The sequence below is a fragment of the Chiloscyllium plagiosum genome, chromosome 2 (genome assembly GCF_004010195.1).
Source record: "Chiloscyllium plagiosum isolate BGI_BamShark_2017 chromosome 2, ASM401019v2, whole genome shotgun sequence".
In the NCBI taxonomy this organism is placed as follows: Eukaryota; Metazoa; Chordata; class Chondrichthyes; order Orectolobiformes; family Hemiscylliidae; genus Chiloscyllium; species Chiloscyllium plagiosum.
Genome location: NC_057711.1, coordinates 22,922,876 through 22,947,005, shown reverse-complemented (window position 1 = coordinate 22,947,005; position 24,130 = coordinate 22,922,876). Strand labels below are relative to the sequence as shown.

The 24,130-nt window shown below is 41.3% G+C and overlaps 1 protein-coding gene across 24 annotated transcripts in view; it reads right to left on the bottom strand.

Annotated features, from left to right (window-relative positions):
- Nucleotides 1-24,130, bottom strand: part of LOC122557375 (teneurin-3) — a 2,612,756-nt gene that overhangs the window by 626,801 nt on the left and 1,961,825 nt on the right. The window contains exon 1 of one of the 24 annotated variants that reach the window (XM_043705097.1): nucleotides 8,921-8,969. The exons of the other annotated variants lie outside the window; for them this stretch is intronic. The gene's annotated coding sequence lies outside the window, so the exon portion shown is untranslated. Of the gene's footprint in view, nucleotides 1-8,920; nucleotides 8,970-24,130 lie in introns of those variants that run through there. 24 annotated transcript variants of the gene reach the window in all.

Below are 24,130 nucleotides of genomic sequence, written 5' to 3'. Positions count from 1 at the left end.
GTTTCCGAGGCCAGGGGAATCTTCTGGAATGTTCGAGGAGCGCTGGTTATGGAGGTGGGTAGATAAAAGTTTGTTGTACTTACAGTTTTTGATGTTTGAAATGGAATTGAAATACTGTTTGTTGAGAGTATGAATTCTCCTGAGGATGTAGTACAGAGTGGGTCCTCTGTATTGGGCAGGCAGAGTAATCTAGCATGAGAATAGTGCCATCACAAAGCCTCAAAGTTACTTTTGAGGGCTTTGATTTTTGTCTCATCTTGTCGAACCACTTCACACAAGTATGTAAAGGTCAGGATATTGCATGATGGACTGATGATTTATCTTGACAAGATGTTCTCCTTCTGCAGTCATTATTCCTAAAGTCACAAATCACGTATCACCTGTCAATGTGACTGCACCAACCTGTTGTAGGGTGTCGAGTGATTCATCCGAATCTTCAGTTGTCTGCTTTCTGGTCGCTATCCGTCCCTGCTTGTTGTACTTTCTTCTAGCCATGCACTTGTGTGCAAAATGATTTCATTTCTTGCAGTGAGAACGCTGCTTTCCCGAGGCTGAATGTGTCTTCTACTCCTTTGCATAACGCCGTCTGCACCCAACATTTAATCCACAACTGGTTTGAATTTTGGGACTGCAGCATCTATCTGCATAATGTAAAGTCTGATCTTTTCTGCCATGAATGTGTTTTAGCTGCTGATTTTACAACCTCAGTGCTTCCCCAGATGTCAATTGCTTTTCTAAAACTGAGTTTCTCCTCTCTCGGTAGATGTGCTTTCACGTGGGATCTCTTATGTCTAATATCTAATACAATTTTGTCTTTAATTAGATGGTTTTTTAGTTGCAGAAATTCAGAGGATACTGTGAGCTGAGCCAAAGAAATCACACAGTGATCACAGGATGCTCTCTCTTCAATCTTGTGCCCTATCACTGCATACGTACCATGTATAAGTTACTTCAAAGCCAGCCTTCAAGGCTTTCAAGATTTCATTATTCTGTTTTTATTTTCATTAGAGAGGTTTAACATGGAATACATTCTGAAACAATCTCTTTCCAAAACTAATGACAGTGTAGCTATATACAAATGCTCTGACTGATAAAGCAGAACTGTCACAGTTTCATCATTCTTTGAAATATTAAGTGGAGAATCAAAGTTATTTTTTAACATTATCAGTTTCTGCTGGGATCATAACAAAAGAATTATCAGCCAGGATTTCTTCTTTTTTGAACTTTCAATCAATCTGTTTAGACATTTTATGACACATCTCTCAAGCAGGTCGGACTTTAACTTAGCCTTTCCTGGCCCAGAGGCAGGGGTACTGTCGCTGCACCACAATTGCCCCCTTAGCCAGGATTTAGAGATGACAATTCATTGCACATATGAGAACAATAGTGGATAAGAGTGTCCTAAAACAGAGTCAAGATTTGGGGGCCCTGGGTATTGAGAACCTCTATATTGCTCCACACAGGCTTAGACTGAACTGCATTTCAATAAAGTTCAAACGTCATGTAATATTTATGGAGAAATAGGCTGCAGAAGTTGACAGTAGCAATAAACTAAATTATACAACAATGTACAACACTTAAGCTAAAACATGGTTGTCTGGAAATCTTTCGCCTCATGCTGTATTTAATTAAGGGCTATGTAATTAGCGGGACTCCTGGGGATAAGGCACACAGCCACGCTTTGAAGCCACCTCTGAAACTACACTTTGCTCATCTTGCCTTCAAGAGGGGAGGCAAGAAACACAGAGGGGAAGGAAAGGAAACAACAAGGTTGGAATATTTACATGTAACAGAGAAAATATACAATCCAGAAAATTAGATTTTATTACCAGGATTATCACTAATCACATACAACAAGTCGAGATTATGGCTACTGTGCAGAGTCAAAAAGGAAATCTTTGTTTTTTGAATTTGGACTTACTTAATTAAACGCTTCACTGTCAATTGCCCCTGTGCTATAATAAATAATTAAAATACTCAACTCACCAAATATAAACTGAGCTTGTAGAGAGAGTTGAAGTTGCGACTTTTTTACATTTTCCAAGAGAGATTTCAGACACGTCAAGTGTTTACAAATGTCATGGGTGTCGATCTATGCTGTCTTGATTGGTAGAATCTAGTGTCACAGAATCAATGCTGCCATCATTTGTAAACACCATAATCACTAGCTATCTCAGTTCTGGAGAATAAATTAATAGATGGGATCAAATGTGGACAAGGAAACCACCCAACATCCTTTCAGCTGAAGGTTTACTGTGCAAACTGCTAAAGTTCTGTCCTTAATCAATTGCTCAGGTATATTCCTCACTTTGCTTGAAGTCCGAATGGGTTCACAATTCAAGTCCATGCACTGGATCACAGAGCTTCGGAGTGCTCATTCATGAAGATGGTCTGGCTTCATTTTGAGATCTCCTTCCTGACAGCTGCTTCAGTTTGTTGCAGAATATTTTGCCAATCACTTCTTCAGCATTTAACAACAGGACCATTTTTGAAACATGCTCAGCAAACACGGAAGGTTACTGAGCAAAATCAGCTTGTGAGCAGCAGGAAACGACCAAACAGTCCCTGACTCCCTAGTACAGGCTATCGTCCAATGCTAAATATTTTACAATTATATTCCAGAATTAGTTTATTGGCTATAAAACATTTTAGAACATTTAGTTGTCACGAAAGAACATGAGATACATGGCAGTTTTTTTTGATTGTCTCTTCCATACCTGCCAGGCTAATATCCTGGGCAGGACGTTATTCAGTATCATTAAGGGTCAAGGCAGAGTAAATGGGGATAATCTGTTCCCAGTGGTGGAGGAATCAAGAATGAAAGGACAGGGATTTAAGATATTTGGCAAAGAAGCATTAGCGACTTGAGAAAATGTACCCAGATAGACAGTGATGTAGATTTGGAATATGTGATACAAACTGTGGCATTTAAATATATATTATTATTGTAAGTTTTGGTTTTGAGTTAGTAATCAGTGAGTTTTCTGTGTCTCTGAAATTAATGATTAACACGCAAGTATTCCTGTAGCCTTGGTGATTTATTTTTCAACAGTTTTTGAGGCCTTGCTTTGCAATAAATTAGTGCGTATGCGCAACTTCTGTACTTTTATTTACTAAGTTCACTTTGCAACCCAGAAAGGTAAATAATGGGGCCACCAGGTTTGTTAGAGACTTCTCAGTTTGTTAAACAGAGATGCTAACCACTGGGATATGTCTATCCCTGCGTGAAAGCATACTTGTGAAAGCTTGGGGTCAACCAAATCTCCAAAATATTTAGAAATATTGAGATCAATAGTTCTTGCAGAAGGACACCTGAGAAGTATTCGATGCAATACTGGAATATATTTCACAACCTTGCCTCAACAGCACTTTCCGCAAATCCACTACTCTCTGACAGGAGAAATTCCTCATTTCTCTTCTAAAGGTGTTCTCAGATTATGCCTTCTGATCTTAGACTCTCCCACAAAGGGGCCAAAAAGTGTGGAGAAAGCACAGCAGGTCAGGCAGCATCCGAGGAGCAGAACTCTCCTGGTCCTCGGATGCTGCCTGATCCACTATGTTTTTCCAAAGCCACACTTTTTGAGTCTGATCTCCAGTATCTGCAGTCCTCACTTTCTCCTGTCTCACAAGGGGACACATCTGCACATCCAAGCTGTCCAATCCTTGAAGAAACTTGAATGCTTCAATAAAATTGCATCTCATTCTTCTAAATTCCAATGAGTACAGGTCCAATCTCTGGCTCTATTTGTTTTTCCCAGCAATATAGACAATTCTGTGACAATTATCTCTGGGATCTAAAATGTAAATCAAAATGTTTCTCCTGCTATATATTTGGTAGTATTTTGGGCCATTTGGCTAATGTTGTGCCATGGAAAAAATCTTTCTCACCAATGTGCAAATGTGAATTCTCTACCACTGCTGCTTATCAGTCGGTTTGTTCTTAGCACTGTGTAAGAACGATTGGAAATGTTAAGGGATCCATTTGATCCAGAACAGGCCATAGGAATTACATGAAAATACTTCAAAGAACATAGAACATAGAAATATAGAACAATACAGCACAGAACACACCCTTCGGCCCTCGACGTTGCGCCGACCTGTGAACTAATCTAAGCCCATCCCCCTACACTATCCCATCATCATCCATATGCTTCTCCAAGGGTGTTTAAATGCCCCTAATGTGGCTGAGTTAACTACATTGGCAGACAGGGCATTCCACACCCTTACCACTCTCTGAATAAAGAACCTGCCTCTGACATCTGTCTTAAATCTATCACCCTCAATTCGCAGCTATGCCCCCTCGTACAAGCCGACGTAATCATCCTAGGAAAAAGACTCTCATTGTCCACCCTATCTAATCCTCTGACCATCTTGTGTGTCTCTATTAAATCCCCTCTTAGCTTTCTTCTCTTCAGTGAGAACAGATCCAAGTACCTCAACCTTTCCCACAAGACCTACCCTCCAGACCAGGCAACATCCTGATAAATTTCTTCCGCACCTTTTCCAATGCTTCCACATTCTTCCTGTAATGGGGCGACCAGAACTGCACACAATGTTCAGCGTTAGAAAATCAAGGCTTTAGCTAACTGAAATGAATTTTTAATGGATAATAAACCCATTCAGTCATTTGATTTCAAAAACAATTATTTTATTATGATCCTCAAAAAAAATGAATGTTTAACTTTCAGGTCCATTCAATACTAAGAAATCATCAGCCGTGAGCTCCATATATCCCCACTGCTGTCTCAATAGGTGAGGCACAGTTAGTAATAAACTCAGGGCCTATTGCATTTAAAACTATCTCCCCAATGTTAAGAATGACATTTTTTTCAACATTTAGGAAAGATGGACAAGAAAGAAAAAGAGGTGTAATTGCGCTAATCATGGAGCATTGGGATAGTCCATTCGTAAGGGAGGGTTCCAGATCAGAGGGACCATGTCTAGAATCTGGATGGGACAAAGAAACACACTTTACATTCCTACAAGATGCCAAAAAAGCAAAATCAGAGTCACATGTGAATGGTAAAGGGAATTACAGATTGTGTAAGGTTAAACAAAACATCTGATAAAGTGGTTAGGAATAGCAGTAAAGCTGAGGAGTTTTCAAAAGAATTTAGCAAGGGAGGATGATGTAACTGATAGGGAAAGGATAGAATATGAATGCAATCTCGCAAAAAATGTACAGATGGACTGCAACAGTATGCAAAAAGGAAACATTTGGTTCAGGCAAATCAGAGTCAGGAAAATTTACATGGGTACTAGAGAAATGGGCACAGAAACTAAATGATTGATTCATGTACAATACAATTATACAATACAATTCAATACAGCACAGGAAGACTCTTCATCCCACCAAGCCTGCGTCGATTCCTACCTCTCATTTGGACCCACTATTTATTGCCCATCTCCCTGTTCGCCTCCTATTCATGTGTCTACCAAAATATGCCTTAAAGGTTGTTAACATGCCTGTGTGTTTTCATTTAGGAAGATACAAGAAATCTAAGTGATCAAGGAGAATGAGTTGAAGGAAATTAGTATTAGTGACAAGATTATACTGGAGAAACTAATGGGGCCAAATGTTAACAACTCTTGATGGAGTTCAATGTAGCTAAGTGTGAGGTGATTCACTTTGGTAAGAGTAATAAAAAGATGGGGTACTGGGCTAATGGTCGGATACTTGGTAGTGTGGATGAGCAGAAGGATCTTGGTGTCCATGTACACAGATCTTTGAAAGTTGCCACCCAGGTAAATAGTGCGGTGAAGAAGGCATATGGCGTACTGGCTTTTATTGGTAGAGGAATTGAGTTCCGGAGTAATGAGGTCATGTTGCAGTTGTATAAGACTCTGGTGCAGCCGCATCTGGAGTATTGCGTGCAGTTTTGGTCGCCATACTATAGGAAGGATATGGAGGCACTGGAACGGGTGCAGAGGAGGTTTACCAGGATGTTGCCTGGTATGGTAGAAAGATCGTATGAGGAAAGGCTGAGGCACTTGGGGTTGTTTTCATTGGAGAAAAGAAGGTTTAAGGGTGACTTGATAGAGGTGTACAAGATGATTAGGGGTTTAGATAGGGACGACAGTGAGAATCTTTTTCCACGTATGGAGCCAGCTATTACAAGGGGGCATAGCTGTAAATTAAGGGGGGGTAGGTATAGGACAGATGTTAGGGGTAGGTTCTTTACTCAGCGAGTCGTGAGTTCATGGAATGCCCTGCCAGTAGCAGTGGTGGACTCTCCCTCATTATGGGCATTTAAGCGGGCATTGGATAGGCATATGGAGGATAGTGGGCTAGTGTAGGTTAGGTGGGCTTGGATCGGTGCAACATCGAGGGCCGAAGGGCCTGTACTGCGCTGTATTCTTCTATGTTCTATGTTCTTCCTCAGATCTCAGATCTCTCCAGAAGAAGTCATATCAGACTCAAAACATTAACTCTGTTTCTCTCATCATGGATGCTGCCAGGCCTGCCGAGTCTTTCCAACATTTTCTCTTTACATTGGTAAAGAATCTTGGACTATCCAGCAATGTCTCAATCCCATGAAAGCATATGATATTACTGTTTGCATGTTCAAGTGCAAAGTGATTGAAAACCTCTTGTGGCCACTGATATTTTCTTTTCTACTACTTTTACAGATATGAGTACAAGCCAGTTTAATCACTTTCCTGTGAAAACTAATGTCTTGACTGGAGAATTACGCCATATCTGGAGATGCCACACTATTGACATCGAACAGAGGTTTGCTCCAAGACATGTGAGGAACTTAAAGAAAGAAATTTTAGGTTCCTGCCACTTAACTGCATAAACTGTAAAGGAGGCAATTTTTCAGCTCCGTTGCCTGTCAGATGATCCAGTATTAAAACACTGACAAAATCAAAATAAGCCGACTTGTGTATCAACTGCGTTAAGATAAGGCTGTCGCCAGTGGAAATGTTCTGTATTTAGAAAACTGCACAGCAAAGCAGCAGCCACTTTGATCCCAGAGGAGATTCACTGAACAGTGGGGTCAGTTAATGATACAGCTGTCAGAGGCCTGAGCAATTTGACATTTCCAGACTTCAAGCCAGCCACGCTGCCTCTGAAGTTGTCACTACAGTTGAAGGGATGTTTTGAGACAAGCATCATGCCGCTTTTACTCATATACTTTACCAGTTTCCAGGAAGGAGGGAGGGAGAGAAGAAGTGCAAGAAAACAACATTTAACAAAACTCATCAAATGAATTCCAATTACACAGATTTTTATAGCTGCAATAGTCTAATAGATTAAATTGCAATCATGCTGGCTGCCACAGCATTCTGGTTTACTATCAACTAGGGTGCAGGTTATCATGCGCGTTTGAACTGCAATGTATCTCATCAAAGCTCAAATAATGTAAGCCACAAAGTACCTGTGTCCCACTTGAGACCTTTTCATGGAGTTTGAATACAGATTGGTAACTGTTCTAAAGGATCACCCAACAATGTCAATTGCCAGCTCCTTTACACAGCCACCCACCAACACTATGTTTAGGACCTGCTTGAACTCAGATTGTTCACAAACTTTCCCAGCTTTCATTCCATACCAGAGGACAGTTGTAGGTAGCTGGCCCAGCAGTTAAGACCACACCCCGCCATGTGCTACATTCGGCTCAACACTACTTCCTATTTTAATCTCTGGCCCCAGTGAATTAGGTTGAAATGTTGCAGCGCTCAAATTGCTGCTGTCGTATTAAATGATTGAGCGAGTGCTTGGAGAATTGTAATACCAGTGATTCTGCTGTTTGAAGAATTGAAACATTAGTAATTAGATTGCTAAGGCCACTAGTGTAAAGCACACAGTTCTTTTCAAGTTTAAAGAACACAGGTGATACACCTACATATCACTGAGGACCCAAGCTGTTCACAATTATTTCAATAGACAGAGCAATAAACGATCAGATGCTCCATTAGCAGAACAGAAAGCTCTTCCTGTTCAATTGTTCTTAAAAATACAACAGAGGACATTACAAACATACAATTGTTATTACTTCTGATAGCTTAGAATGGTAGACAAGGCTAGTGACAGTCTTCCACGAAAGGGAAGACTTGCTTGGATTCTGATATAAGGAACTACTGACAGAAAAATAAAAGGGTCAAGTGTTGGAAATACTCAGCAGAGAGAACTTGAAATGTTAACTCTGTTTGCCTTGCCAATGGTTATCAACACACCTGCTGAATTTCTGCAGATACTCAGCATCTGAACATCTGCAGTATTTTCCTTTAAAGTAATTGAGAGAGGGCAATTTAGAGTTGTCTTTTAGTGACTGAAAACCAGCCAGTACATCTCCAATGTTGATATGAAATCCTATTTAGTTCCAATGTTAAATGCAAGTGCACTGGGTCACATCCAAGTAACACCATCAAGGAGGTCGAATTCACCTGAGTGATGGGATACTGAGGCTTATAAATATCACAGCATTTTCCTGTTGTTTACCATAAACAGAAACACAATACCATTGGACAGAGTGGTTCAGATCAATGTTTTTCCTCAACATAAGCCTCCTACTACTTCTTCACCAAACCCCACCAGCTTTTTATTCACTCGCTTTCGGCTTCAGGTGTTTTTCTAGTTTCCCCTGAATGAGTCTCTTTTGTGAATGACCTCAGCCACTCCTTGTACCCACAAGTTTCACATGAGACAACTTGCTAGGTACAGAAAAATTTCTCCTGAATTCCCTGTCGGATTCACGTGCGACTAACTTATATTTACCAGCCCCTGGTTATGGTCTCCTCTGCAAGGGGCAACACCTTGATTTCTACCCTAACCAATTCTTTCACAATTTTGAAAGCTCTCTATCTGGGAACTCCTCAGCCTGTTTGAACTTTCCTGATCGGTACAGCCAAATTGCTTCAGCTCCATGGTTCAAAGAATGAAATTTGTTCCCAACTTGAACTACCATTGCCTTACCTCTCCACGTACTCACTCAGACCATTCTTCCTGCCTGCCGCTGATCAAATGTGCAAAGGTTTCAGCTTCACTGGAGCCCTTTCTGCCATGCCTTCATGCCAGCTGTGAAAAGAAATCTCATCTTTGTGCTGATCTGGAATCAGACCTCAGTTCTGCTGACGCTTTCTGAACTCTTCGTGAACCAGCAGTGTTGTAGAACACATTTTGCCAAATGTTCCTTTTGTTCAGGTGCCACAGCTCTGTGGGGGTGCTTGAAATGAGTCTGCTGATTGTTGCACTGACGCCCATGATTACTTAATGGTGCAGTACTGTACATACTAATAATAACATGACAGTTTTCTGCACTCACATTCAGAATGGCAGCTGATTGTTAGGGATAAGGACATGATTTCCTCTGATGTGCAATGAGCACGTGCCTCTTTGCTGTGCACACAAGTGCTAAAATGGATTGCATTTAGGCATTTGACGCACTTTACCATTTTTGGGCTTTGTGAATATATCTGGTAAGGGATCTTTTGGGCTATTTCTGGACACTGTCACGACCTGATAACTGAAGTATTATTGCCATTTTGAAGGGGCACTTTTGAAACAATAATTTTCTAAAAGAGCTGAATGCTGTTTTTATAATCACTTGTTAATATGACTTTGCAGAGAAGAACCATAATGATGATATGTGCCCTTACGAATATTTTTTTTAACAGGGTGTCTTATTGGTAAATGCCGCAGCCACATTTGCATCCAGTAGTCCCGGCAACAGGACTGTTTCTGTTCTGATGGCTCTGGCTGAGGACTAAATGTTGGCCAGGATTGCAGGAAACCTGAAAATGTTGGCAAAACATTGTTTTAAAATTCTGTCTGAAAGACACTGCTTCTCGCAGTGCAACATGGTTGATGGTCGGAATTTTTCCCACTAATTTGTCCAAGTGTGGGATCAGCATGTTCCTCACAGCCAAGATAACTCACTGACTAACCTTGGATAGTAAGAGTTTCTTTCCCTATCATGCTGGGTCACCAGAAGCACCAGCTCTTAAGGATCATTGGTCGAGGGCTATTCCACGGTTAACCCAAAGGATAAGCTTTTCCTTCTTGTGGGTGGGGACTGAAACTGGGAGGAGGAAAAGGGGGATTCAGAGCAAGGGCAGATGAGAGGTTTTCTGACGTCACTGCCATACGTCTTCAATTGTACCATTCCCCCTTTTCAGAATTGCACAGTTTTGGAGGCCCCTCCCAAAAAGAAACTTACAGGCAGGTCACCCTGGTTTCTCAATCAGGAATCTAGCCACAATTCCCATCCGCTGGTGAGGGAATTGATCTGTGAAAAGGAAATTGAGGCCATTAAGTGACTAATAATTGACCATTTAAAGGCCTTAATTGGGAGCAAGTCAAGAAAGACTTCAATAGAGTCGCTCGCCTGACATTTACGAGAGATGGTAGGAAGGGGCACATTTCTCTCTGAGGAAAGATCACCCAAATATTTCTCCTTCTTGTTGCCTCTCTCATTTCTCTAGGAATGGAAAAATTCTGCCCAGGGTGTTCTGCCAATCCATGTGAACACTTAGTAGTGAAAAAGTGAAAAGATCGACACAGAAAAACTGCATCACAGTGGATTTTGTCACAATCCTAGCTGATGTTATTATTGGGACAAGTCAGATCCCAGCCTGAAACCTGGCTTGAGAGCTCACACTTTTTCTTTTGTTTTGGCTTTAACAAAAAGGTCTCTTGTTGATACATAAGCACACAATGCTGCAGAGTTTGCTTTAACAATAAATAGAAGTTTATTAACAAAAAAAAGATTAAATGGAATAAACAAAGCTACTTATAACACAGATTCAAATATTTTTAAATGGAGTAGCACTTGCATCGCACTAGTCCCAAAATACTCCTTTGTAAATTGAACAAAAAAGCTTTTGTGTAGTACCAAAGGTCTTGTATAGTCCCCTAAAACACACCTTGTATTGTACAAAAAAAACTAAAACATTTCTACAGTGTTCACACCTTAGTCCCGACCTCAACAGATTTGAGTCACTGGAATTACAGATAGCTTCTTCCTGATGCTACTCATGTACATGACCATAAATGATTAAGTAATCTCTTTCGGGCTTTGTCCCAATGTTTATGGTCTGGGGTTAACACTAACTCTTTACTCTCAGGTAGTCTGGTTTTACTATATCTTTCCCTTTACAAGAGCATCTTCATCAAAGGATTTGAAAAGGTTGCTTAAAACTTTGAAACAAAAATCTCTCTCTTGCTAAGCTATGGATGTTTCCCTTAAGATTAAAAATGACGTCTCCTGACCTTCTAAACTGGAGTTTCTTTATCTTGTTTATCAAAACCCTATTAATGTACAAAGATTCAGTAATTCTAAAGTTAGGTCTCAAAAACTGCTTCAAAAGAAGTCAGAATGGCTACTTGCGGAACGTTTCAGAGAACACCTCTGGGACACCCGCACTAACCAACCCAACCGCTCTGTGGCTGAACACATTAACTCCCCCTCCCACTCCGCCAAGGATATGCCAGACCATGGCAACACGACACCTGGAGGAAGAGCGCCTCATCTTCCACCTAGGAACCCTCCAACCACAAGGGATGAATGCAGATTTCTCCAGTTTCCTCATTTCCCCTCCCCCCCACCTTATCTCAGTCCCAACCCTTGGACTCAGCACCACCTTCTTGACCTGCAATCTTCTTCCTGACCTCTCTGCCCCCACCCCTCTCCGGCCTATCACCCTCATCTTGACCTCCTTCCACCTATCGCATTCCCAACGCTCCTCCCCTAAGTCCCTCCTCCCTACCTTTTATCTTAGCCTGCTTGGCACACCCTCCTCATTCCTGAAGAAAGGCTTATGCCCGAAATGTCGATTCTCCTGCTCCTTGGATACTGTCTGACCTGCTGCGCTTTTCCAGCAACACATTTTTCAGCTCTGATCTCCAGCATCTGCAGTCCTCACTTTCTCCGACTGAAAAACTTACAAGTATTGACTTCAGACTCACATGAATCCGACATGGTCCGAACTCAAAACCGAAAATACCAAATGTACAACAAATTATATTTCAGAACAAATCAATCATACAGTCGACATCACTTTATGCAACAAAGCTTCAGCTGATTAATAAACTGCACAGCAGGCACCAAGAAAGAAACCCTACAGCAGGAATCTATGCAATATGTGCTGGATATATCTTCCCCTTTTGGCTAATGATAGAATTCGATGTGGACAATTCAATCATTTCTTTCTTGACCCACAGAGCTATTGAAGATGAACATTAATTTATATACTCTTAAATAAATCAGGCATGCAGAAGTTCACAAATTACCTATGTTCTTCAAAGGGGGTCAAAGCGAGAGCAAATTACTGTAATAATGATGATGTTATTTATGCCTATGATGGAGTTGAACACTAATTTCTTTTTGTTGTGCTACATTTGTAGTTAAAAGATAAGTTTACTCAAAGAAAATGCACAGCATGCACTGCGACGCATAAGAACAAGAACTGATATTATTTCAGTTCCAAGAATCTGATGGAGAGGCTGCAGCATTCAATTGAACGTCAAGCATCCAATGGGTTTTGCCACATGATTGGCAGCTTTTCATTTTCACATCCTTGTGACTTCCCAGAGCACTTCACCAGCGACAAAGTATTTGTTTTTAAAGTGATAAATAGTTACCTGTTATTTCAAGCAAGAGGGGAGGCAGGCATTGTTAAATCACTGGGGAGAGAAACAGCGGAATGTTTCAGGCTATTGTCGACTACCTTTGAAACAATAATTATTTCACTCCACAGATGCTGCCTGATCTACTGTGTTTTTCTGGCTTTTGCTCATGCTTATTCAAGGAGTCAGTACGATCCTGCTTTTTTTGGGAGAAAGTGAGGACTGCAGATGCTGGAGATCAGAGTCGAAGGGTGTGGTGCTGGAAAAACACAGCAGGTCAGGCAGTAACTGAGGAGCAGGAGAGTCAACATTTCGAGCATAAGCTCTTCAAATTCCTGGTGAAAAGCTTATGCTCAAAATGTCAACTTTCCAGCTCCTCGCATGCTGCTTGGCCAACTGTGCGTATCCTGCTTTTGTACGAATGTTACACCGAGCCAGGCTGATACTTTGGGCAGCACCTTCCTTAACACTTATTATGCTCGGATCTGTTTTTGGAAATTTCTCACCCAGATTTTCAAATTGGTTCATCATTGAGAAGCTTTCCAGCTGGGATAAGCTGGGCCAAAGTGAGGACATGAAAGCTCAGGAACAGAAAAACCAGATCACGAAGTAAACATGTGTATTCAGAAACCATGACAGGGAAGATTCCTTGGAAAGGTTCTCAGTCTGCCACTATCACAATAGGTAGACAGGCTGGTGAAAAAGGCATTTGATATATTTGCCTTTATTGGTCAGTGCTTTGAGTAGAGGAGTTAGGAGGTCATGTTGCAGCTGTACAGGACATTGGTTAGGCCACTTTTGGAATGCTGCATTCAATTCTGGTCTCCCTGCTATGTGAAGGATGTTGTGAAACTAGAAAGGGTTCAGAAAAGATTCACAAGAATGTTGCCAGGGTTGGAGGGTTTTAACTATAGGGAGAGGCTGAATAGGCTGAGACTATTTTCTCTGGAGTACTGGAGGCAAAGGGGTGACCTTATAGAGGTTTATAAAACCATGAGGGGCATAGATAGGGTGAAAAGCCCAGGCCTTTCTCCCAGGATGGGGAAGTCCAAAATTAGACAGCATAGTTTAAGGTGAGAAGAGAAAGATTTGAAAGGGACCGAAGGGTCAACATTTTCACACAGAAGTGCATGTATGGAATGAGCTGCCAGAGGAAGTGGTGGAAGCTAGTATAATTACAGCATTTAAAAGGCATCTGGATGAGTATATGAATAGGAAAGGTTTGCCAAGTGCTGGCAAATGGGACTAGTTTAGGTTGGGATATCTGGTTGGCATGGACGAGTCGGAATGAAGTGTGTTTCCATGCCATATAATTCTATGCCTCTGTGTCATCACTGCTCTTCTGGCAAAGTTACCCACCAAGAAGCTCTTGGACAACTGAATGTCATGTCTCACAGTCGGGTATGGAGTAAAGTAAAGATACTGTCATCCTGCCAGGCCATAGGCTGCTGGTGGTTTAACCTGAAGGTCACCATGCAAGCGGAGAGGCTGTGAAGGAGAATCTATCATTTAATCAGTGCAGGGTGTGTTAGCATTACTCTGCATCACAAGTTAGCCATCCAGTCAAGTGAGCTAGCCAACCTTCAAGGGACATTATCATTTCATAGACTATGCTCTTTGGGTCTCCATCCATACTGGGGACACTAAAAGCATGACACACTGATGGAAACATGCTGTTGTTTGTAACCAAACAGCTCGGTCCAGCCCAGACACTGAAGTACGTATGCCGCTAAGAAATGTATTTATAAAGCATTGTAATAAGCCTCTATGGAATTGTTCAGTGTTTCAGTACTCATGTCTAGTTCTTACATTACGGGAGAGAACAAAAACACTGCTTCCTCAGGTACAAATACCTTGTTGAAGGCAAAAGGCCATGCCAAGTTCAATCTGTGCCATGTCCAGTTAACACTGCAGCTCAGTAGAGCAGGTGCAACTGTTTATTATTTTTTACTTTCCAAAAAGAGATGGTTATGCCAGTAATTACTGAAAACTAACAACATGTCATTGCTTTTGTTCGCTCATCCACACACTCTTTAATAAATCGTGTTGGCAGACTATAGCTGAAGCCGTAGTCTAATGGAGTGTTTATAATCTGTACTCTGAAGGCCGAGGCACATTATGCAGCAGTTGGATCACATAACAAAGCCACTCATCTGAAGTACAGTGATGGGCCTTTCCATTGAATCCTTTGGTGACTGAAGGAAAATATGCAGTTTAGAGAACATGCCATGGATCCTAGGGGACACTGAAACCAACAAGTCTCCAGTAAAACCCCATAAGAATAGTCACAACCAAAACTTTTCATTGTACTTAGGGACATGTGACAACAATAAATCAAATCAGATTGCAGTAGGAAGGCGACAGAGTAGGACGCTCAAGCCAGAGCTCATCCACTCCGTCTGGTCTTTTTCTTTCTTTCTCCTTTTTTTCTCTTGGCCTTGAACAACGGCTACAGCCTCCAACTCTCAGCCTCCAAAGTGGGGGTCAGTGTTCCAAAGAGGGGATGCCAGCGACCAGCAGCCCAGTGCGGAGCTTGGTGGCAGCCAGTGCCCAGTGCTCTGATGACATGGAGGCCTGCTATGCTGGTCTGCTGTGGACAGCCTTGGAGAGGAACTTTGATGTTTGTCTTTTCATCTTTGCTTCATGTTTTTCTGACCTATGGTTAAATTGTGTATAGCTGTAATGCAACTTTTGTCTCTTCACTTCTCTATTCTGTAACTAAGGATTGTACTGAGGTAGCACTGTACCAAAGAAAGCACAATGTATTGGTGGCATTGTTACACTGTCACTATTCTGTCACTGAAGAAGCTAAACTAAGGTACCTTTTTACCTAAGATGGCACTGTAAGTGGTGACCTATAAACTTTTCACTGTACTCATTTGAGTATATGTGACATAAAGCTAATTCAATTCATAAAGAGAACAATGTTGTTACCTGCTCAGAAGATCAGATTGGAACAAATTATGGTGAGATGTCAGCACAACAAGTAAGTCTCTTGACTGAATATAAGTGCAAGGAGAAAGTGAGGACTGCAGATGCTGGAGATCAGAGCTGAAAATGTGCTGCTGGAAAAGCGCAGCAGGTCAGGCACCTTCCAAGGAGCAGGAGAATCGACGTTTTGGGCATGAGCCCTTCTTCAGGAATCCCTGGTGATGGGCAATCCCTGGTTTTCAATGTTGTGGACGTGCTGATGTTGGGCTAGGTGGACAAAATCAGAAGTCACGCGACACTATGTCACAGTCCAACAGGTTTATTTAAAATCACAAGCTTCCAAAGCATGGCCCACTTCACCTGATAAAGGAGCAGCACTTTGAAAGCTTGTGATTTCAAATAAACCTATTGGACTATAACCTTTTATTGTGTGACTTCTGATCGAGTTTCTAACAAACTTACCGACAAAATCACCCCCAAGAAGAACACTCTTCTCAACTAAAGAATTAAATCAACTGTTTTAGATTACAACACTGATAATTAATGCTTATACATTTAAAGATCTGGCACAGTCCTGAGATCACAGGAGTTGGCATGCTGCAAAATATTCCGATAGACTATTTTTCAGTAATCTTCTCACTTCTTCTTCTCTTCTGAATACATTGGGACTTACTGGACTTGGTCAGGAGCACTGAGGTGGGAGATTCACCACGATCTTATCCAATGATGGAACAAGGTGCAAGGGTCAAATGGTCTGCTCTTCCTCCCAGTTCTTACATTTGCATGTTTAATATTATCTTCTTTACAGTAAATCATTCAAGACCCTTCGCGTCTGCTCGTAGGTCAGATGTCTTGGACATGGTGTCAGTTTGGCTTGTGCTTTTCTACACACCCTCCAATGCCTGACCACCTTTTCTAGAGTTGAAAAATGTGGTGCTGGAAAAGCACAGCAGGTCCAGCAGCATCCGAGGAGCAGGAGAATTGACGTTTCGGGCATAAGCCCTTCATCAAGAATAAAGATGTTATGCCCAAAACATCAATTCTCTTGCACCTCGCATGTTGCGAGGTGCACCACACTCTAGACTCTGATCTCCAGCATCTGCAGTTTTCACTTTCACCTTTTCTATTGTACAAGGTGAGAATTTGACACAGGGTGAGTCCATCATTCCCTTCTCAACACTCAATTTATGAGGGCACTCCAACTACAGTTTGGCCCTCTGATGCGATCAATACTGTACTCCAGTGGATTGGTGTAATTTGGCAAACATTGTCCCTCTTCTACTTTCTTTGCTTTGTGAGGTGATCTGAGTCTCAATAAACTTTCAGTAAGAAAGTTCACAGGCATCATTATGTGTGGTGATGGATGGGGTACGGAAGTATTTGTCAACTCTGTTGCAATAATAACACATTCACACATTGTAGATTTGTTAACTTGCAAACCGTATCTTCAAGACGTCTTCTCACACGCTATATAAATAATTGACGCACATTGGATGATGTCATTCCAAACTCTATCTCCGACAATGAGTGCTATTTCTTCATCTCATCAACTAAAAGTATATCCTGGGGATCATTGCAATGAGTTTCAATCCAAATACACAGCATGTAGAATTCTGACAAGTGCATCAAGAAAATAATGCTTGCAAAATCCTGTATCAATTACTTCAAAAATGCTAAAAAAGCTCTTTGTAGTAACTGCATATGAAGTCATTTGCAATAAAGTAATGTGGCCAAGGCTCTTCTAATATGAATGAGTGAGCGACTTGAGAACACGAGGAAGGGCCCAGGTTTAAATTCTAGGCTGCAGCATGACACCTGCTCTGAGCTGGGCAGGTCATTCAGATCTGTAAGCTCTGCTGGAAAACAGGTGAGAGATTGAGCTGCAAGTGGCTTCCATGGTCAAACAGTTTTCTCGCATTAATAATGTTCACGTATGATGGTTGAGCACTTGATTTAGACTTTGGTCCATTGGAAGTATCATTGCTAATGTTAGCCTGTGCAGCGAGGGAATGATTTGCAAATTGTGAGGAGGAATGTTTTGGGTGGGGGAGTGGTTTGCAATGTTTTGAGGGTGCAGGTTGTAAAAGAAATAGCTCTCTGAATTCGTTTTCAATTGTCCCTTCAATTCTTGGCATAAAACGCTTTAGGGAAGACTCCTTACTGCAAGTAGGAGAACAAAAATCAGATCTAACTGTATGTAGACATTTTTTCCTGCCATTTATATCGAGGACTATCTTTGTTCACAAATTAGTCCTCGTGACACAGGGAACATTGAGATAACAGGTTTGGGTTATCTCAGGGATTTCCATGCAGTCATCAAAATGGAAAACCAGACAGGATGCATTGGCCTCAGCATAATCCAGTAGTCACTCTTCTGGCAAAATGTTGGCTGGAAGTGTTAATTTATGAACTTGTCCCCATGTAAACAGGCTAATTGGGATAAATCAACCATTAAACATAACCTCCTGACATAACGTCTGATGCTGCTTCAAAAATATTTAGTGCTATACATTTGAGGTAACTCCAACAGAAATATGGAAAAGAAAACAAGCAGCACACTATTCAGAAGGGGTTTCAATGTACGAAAAAGAAAATAACGACACTCAGATGCTGAAAATCTGAAACAAGAATAGAACATGTGAGAAATACTCTTGCAGTATCTGCAGTGCAAAGGTCCACACCCGAACTGTGAACTCCTCTGTTCCGTTTTCTGTGACCAGCTGAGCGCATCCAGCATTGTCAGTTCTTGACTTGGACACTTATGTGAGTTGGACAATGATGTTAATACAACATGGAGTTACAGTTAATGAAGTCAATTCATGCCCAGATAAAGCTGATCAGTTATCTCCATGTCTGTTGCGCTTGGCAGTGAAGCGTGCACCGAATTTTATCTCAGAGCCAGAATGTGTTCAAAACAGAGCTGGGAGCCAAAATCCAGAGGAATGATTTGTTTGATACCTTCTGTATATTATATAAAGCTAAAGTGCAAATACTTTCAACTCTGCTACCCCAGCTTCAGTTGTTGAGTTTCTAATCAATCTCAGGCAGTGGGATTTGTCTTGATTGAGGACACAGCTCACATCCCCCAAACCCACAGCTGACATTCAACCAACTCAGTGATGATGGGTCTCCCCACGAGGTGGCCATGAATTCTCCAATCACGTTCTCCCTCAGTGGCATGATCAGGCTTTTGGTGGGCCTCCTTTTTTAATCTCATTGAAGTGTCACTGGCAGAGATCACAGCGAATTCTGAACGGAAAGTATCCTGCCTCCTCAGAAAGAGGCCCATTTGATTTTCAGTGGCATTTTCTGAAGGATGGTAAGAAAAACACACTTGTATTCAAGTAGGACTATTTTTATAACAAAATGTGCTGTGTTTTGTTTTCCAGATTTGATTTATTTCCATGTTTGAGTTTGTGTTATGAGGATTACCCTGTTTTCCAAATTTAAGAAAATATTTTTCTATGGTGATTGGGAGATGAGCGCAATAGAAGGTGCTTTTTGTTTGCTTTTAACACAGGGAAATTTGTTCACAAAATCACGACATTGAGATTGATTCATAAGTGAAGAAAATAAATGAAGTAATGGTTTATGATTCAACCATCAAACAATTTCACACATTCTCATTTTTTAACATATCACTCGTATGCATTTTCTTCGTGTTTACGCCTTTGAAAGCAATGCTCCCCACTATTTTGATTTTGTGCAGATGAACCTGACCTTAAACTCAAACTAGCCAATTAGAAGGAAGGTCAGCTTCAAAAATATTGTTCCGGGAAATGACCTGCGTGTTTAAATTTTTGCTGATTTTATCTTCAAAGTTTTTCTAAGTGCACAGTAAAATATTCACTGAAGCAATCCCAGCTTCCTGGAGGGATTTGCTTGTCATCCATTATAGTCTGTAAACCTATGCATTCTTCTTCTACAAGAGATTAGCAAGTATAGCCTCAGGTTGGACGTGCTCTGGTCTTATCAGCTGCCCTGGCCTAATTCAATCACAATGGGCTCTGGCTGCTCACACATATTTTATTGAGTGTCATTCACAGGGCAAGCAAAGCTCTTTCATGACATTTGCGCTCAAATGTCAGAGACATTGGTCCTAGATCTTTGTCAGTCAAAAAGGTTGTCAGGTTCCTTAAATAAGACAGTGACATCTTTGGCCTCTTCAACTCTGCATAGTTGACAGCAGGTTTACGGCAGTCTGTCATGCCAAACTACCCCTTTATAGGTTGTGATAATATTGCAGCAAATATGCCATAATGCCACAAGGTCTCTTGACTCTATAATCATAACAAATAGGCCAAGCAGACCCCTCACTCATCTCTGACAGCGGCGGCCTTTATTCTTCAGCGCTCTCTCACTTATCACCTCTTTGGGAACTTGTCTGGAGTCCTGTACTGTATCGAGAGGTTTTCCACACAATGGTGCGATACACAAGTCAAAGCTCAAAGTTTGAAATGAGGGACCACAATAAGTACTGACATTGCCAAATCATGGAAGGGAAATGACCACACAACTGTGAAGCTATATTTCTTGTTAAATAGATTGCAAAACAATTTGCAGTGTAACACAATGCCTTCAAATAAGATGTGCAGTCTTTGCATTGCATGTACACAAACACTTGATGCACTGGTTACAAACTTGATATAATAGAATTGTCTCTGATGGATATATAAGACTTCCTACCAACTGGCCTTTTGAAAAATAATATGCCACTTTGTGAAGTACTTTCTCTATCTCAACATACTGAGTAAACAGAACCCACCTGGAAATATCAGACCTAACCTTATGGGGAAAATCAACCCCATTGTCCAGGCTGGGGATGGGAACCCAGTTCCATGTAGCACCAGCTGCGTGTGCAATTTCACCCATGTTAAGAAGTGGATATGCATTACCATAATTGTAAGTTGCACAAATGGCCTAAAATTCAACTCATCACTGACTGGAGCTCTATTCTTTCTAGTTCGTTCCATGGATTCTGTCTGAGCTCCCATTATAAAGGCTCAGCATCACGGTTCAGCAAAAGGGTCAGCAAGGGTTCTGATATATGATAACAGAATAATGGGCTGAGCAGGAAAGGCATGCCTTAATCCACCATCTGTTTCTTTACTGAGAGTCCGGAACTAATAGGAGGGTATCTCATAGCTGGACAGGAATTTCTCCAGTCCAAAGAAAAATTGCTACTTTTCTCCTGTTTCACAATTCTGTTATCCTTTTGCTCAAAATAGAAATTTGTTATACTTTCCTATTTCCTTTTGGCACATTTAGGTTTAAGTGGTGTCCTCTGAATGTGAATCCTGTGCCTGACAGAGGTATATTTAGATTCTAACCTTTCCATATTCACAAAAAAAGTGAACTGGCCCCTTTTAAGCAGCTATTAAACTTTACTAACTGCAAGCATCAGTTTCTCAGTAAAGATCCTATCTCACTACTTTCTACACCTTTCCTGTAATCGAGACCAGAACTCAACACAATACCGCAGATCCAATCTAATTAACTACAATATTACCTCCTCAGGTTCATGTCATGATGTCTGAAAGTTTTATTTGTTTTTCCACTGAGCACTGAAGTAATAGTTTTAACGAGGACCCGTCAAAGCATTGAAATCTCGTTCCCTGCCTGTTCCTTCAAGTAGTCTGCCATTTAACAACTAACGCACATGCACACTCCCATAGATCGCCTTCCGAAGACCAACTCATCTCCCCGATGCTGACTGCCATATAGCGACCATTGCTGTAAAGAGCACAGAGTAAGATTCACTTTGATGCTGATGGTCCATTGATTGAAGGGCCTACCTGCAGTCTGGGTAACCAATGGGACTTATTCTATGGGCACTGCTTCAATTTGTAGCTCACTGCTCCCTGGACTGTCACCCTCAGGTAGACATGTTTCTCTTGGGCTTCACTCAGTCCTGCTTTGGAGAAGTAGGTTTTCAACGTTAACACATTAAGTAGAAGGTAGCAATCAGGTTCGTTCTGTTCATTTGGGGTGACACAATTGCCCCATTTACTCCTGAAATATTGGACAGTCCAAACTGAGGCAAATATTCAAGTGCGCTTTGGTCATTTCCGTAAATCTACAGAAAACAAGTTGCCCAAAAACCCTCCATGGACAAACAGGCTCTCCACCCTTTGTTATTTGTTGGACATGAATGAAGCAGAATGACCACCAAGATTTCTGAGCTAATAATTGCTAATAACCTTCAAAAAAAGTGCTCAACGTGTGAAATATTTGATGACATGTAATCAATAGACCATCAGCATGAAAGTGAATCCTCTATTGTGCATTTTACAATAACACTCACTATACAGCAATGGCCATGGTGATATGAGTTGATCTCTTGTTTCCCAGTCAGGTGAACCACAGAAGTATGTAGTAAGCCCCTTTCCTAAATTGCAGTCTTTGAAGCCTCCTATCAATTTAGAAAAGATTCCTCATGGTCTGCCTTTCTGACCAATCTTCCTTCAGGTCTGTCTCAAATCTTCAGCTTCTCTTATGTTCTTATTGCATGAAATACTTTTAGGATGTTACTTAAGATAACAGCAGCTTATAAATAAAAGTTGTGGTTGTAAGTAATCTGGAGTCAGCTGTTCTTTTAATATTTGACAGAATCCCAAACCCATCGGAGCAAATGCCTTATCCAGTTATACATGAGCTGACCACCTACAAGACCCACTGGGAGTGTTCTGATTGCCTACGAAGGAGACCAAAACTATTCCGGATTTATTAAACTGATGAACCAACACAATTGGATCCAGGCAAAAATGTGCTGCAGGGTGAAAAATGGACACAAACAAAACTGCCACACATGGAGGAAGTCTTCCATCGACTTCTAAGATACCAATGTTTTACCTCAGCATTCTGTTATTCACAGATCCTGCTCCCATCAGAATGCAACATAACATTTAAAAGCAAGTTAGCAATGACAATGCGCTCATGGCCTCTGTGGGAAAGAAATGGAGGAAATGACACTTCCTGCAAGTACCTGTAATATGTCTGGAAAGATGAAAAGTGTGTAATCTGAGTTGAAGAGAACAGCCACTTAACTGAGTTGGGTTTTTTTTTGCAAATATAAATGACATGTAATATAAACAGATGTGAATTATTTACTTTAAAACAGACACTTCATTTTGCTTTGAAGAGACAGAAATTTGATCTCCGAACCCAGCCAGTCACACCTGGCTGTGTAAATGTTAGGCAATTTGTCGAGCTGGTTAATGCTGGCTGTATGCTGGACTGAGAGGCACAGTCTGCAAATTAAATATTCCCCAAGTTTCTTTGATTGTTCTGGTGCCTAACCAACATTCGGGTCTGAAGTTGTATGTTAGAATCAGGACATAAAATAGAGCAGCTGTAGCCACCTTGAATTTCAAGGCTGGTAGAGGCAAAGTAAAGACTGATGAAGTGAGAGGCAGAATTTCTAGTTGTACTTGACTGCTGCTAGAGTTGTGATTGACTCTTGGAATTTCTCCTTTATCCCCCTCATAAAGTGTTACACAAGATGCTTTGTCTGTCATCTCAGTCAGCTGTAAGCAGTAAGTCACTTCACTTTGAGAATAGTCTACCCATGTTGGTGAGATTTTGCAGTGGGTCTTCCTGGGTCTGAAAGGGCTGAACCCACAATTCTTAGGCATAGGATGGGGTTGGTGGTGGTGGTATTTGGGGAACGTGGTTTGGGGAGGTGGATTTCTCATGTGGGTAGATCTTAAGCCACAGGATTTAGTTTCTGCCACCACTCTGCCTCATTATTAAAGCATGGGGGACCCAAAGTGTGAAGTTTACTTGATTGAGTTGTCTTCACTTTCAAAGACAGTTGCTTCTCCCATCATTGTATGTCAAAACACTTCATGGAGAACATTAGTGTTTCTCTTTTTGCTCTCCAGGAATTTGATCTCATGAGATCTGGGAGAACAGGATCTGGTAATCAGATGATTTTCAGTCACTAACCTATCTGAGTTGATCTTGCATGAGTCTTGTCTGAATTTTTGTGTACCTGGCTTTTAGATGGAAATTAGCATTTGTGTGACAGTCCTCCAACTGAATCTGCAGGATGCAGCAGAGGCAATGCCAATGGAATTTCTCGAATGCTCTTATGTGTCTCTGGTACAGTCCAAATCTTACTGAAGTGCAGTAGCATGATGGCAACAAATGTTTTGTACACTAAGACTTCTGTCGACTTGCAGGTACCTTTGTTGTCAAACGTCTGTGGCCAGGAGAGAAAAAGCAGAATGGTGTGTTGCTTCCCTGGTGCCAGGATCAAGGATGTCTCAGAGAGGGTGCAGAATGTTCTCACAGGGGAGAGGGGCCAGCAAGAGGTCATTGTCCACATTGGAACCAACGATATTGGAAGGGAAAGGTATGAGACTCTGAAGGGAGATTACAGAGAGTTAGGCAGAAATTTAAAAAGGAGGTCCTCAAGGGTAGTAATATCTGGATTACTCCCAGTGCTATGAGCTAGTGAGGGCAGAAATAGGAGGATAGAGCAGATGAATGCATGGCTGAGGAGCAGGTGTATGGGAGAAGGATTCACATTTTTGGATCATTGGAATCTTTTTTGGGGTAGAAGTGACCTGTACAAGAAGGACAGATTGCACCTAAATTGGAAGGGGACTAATATACTGGCAGGGA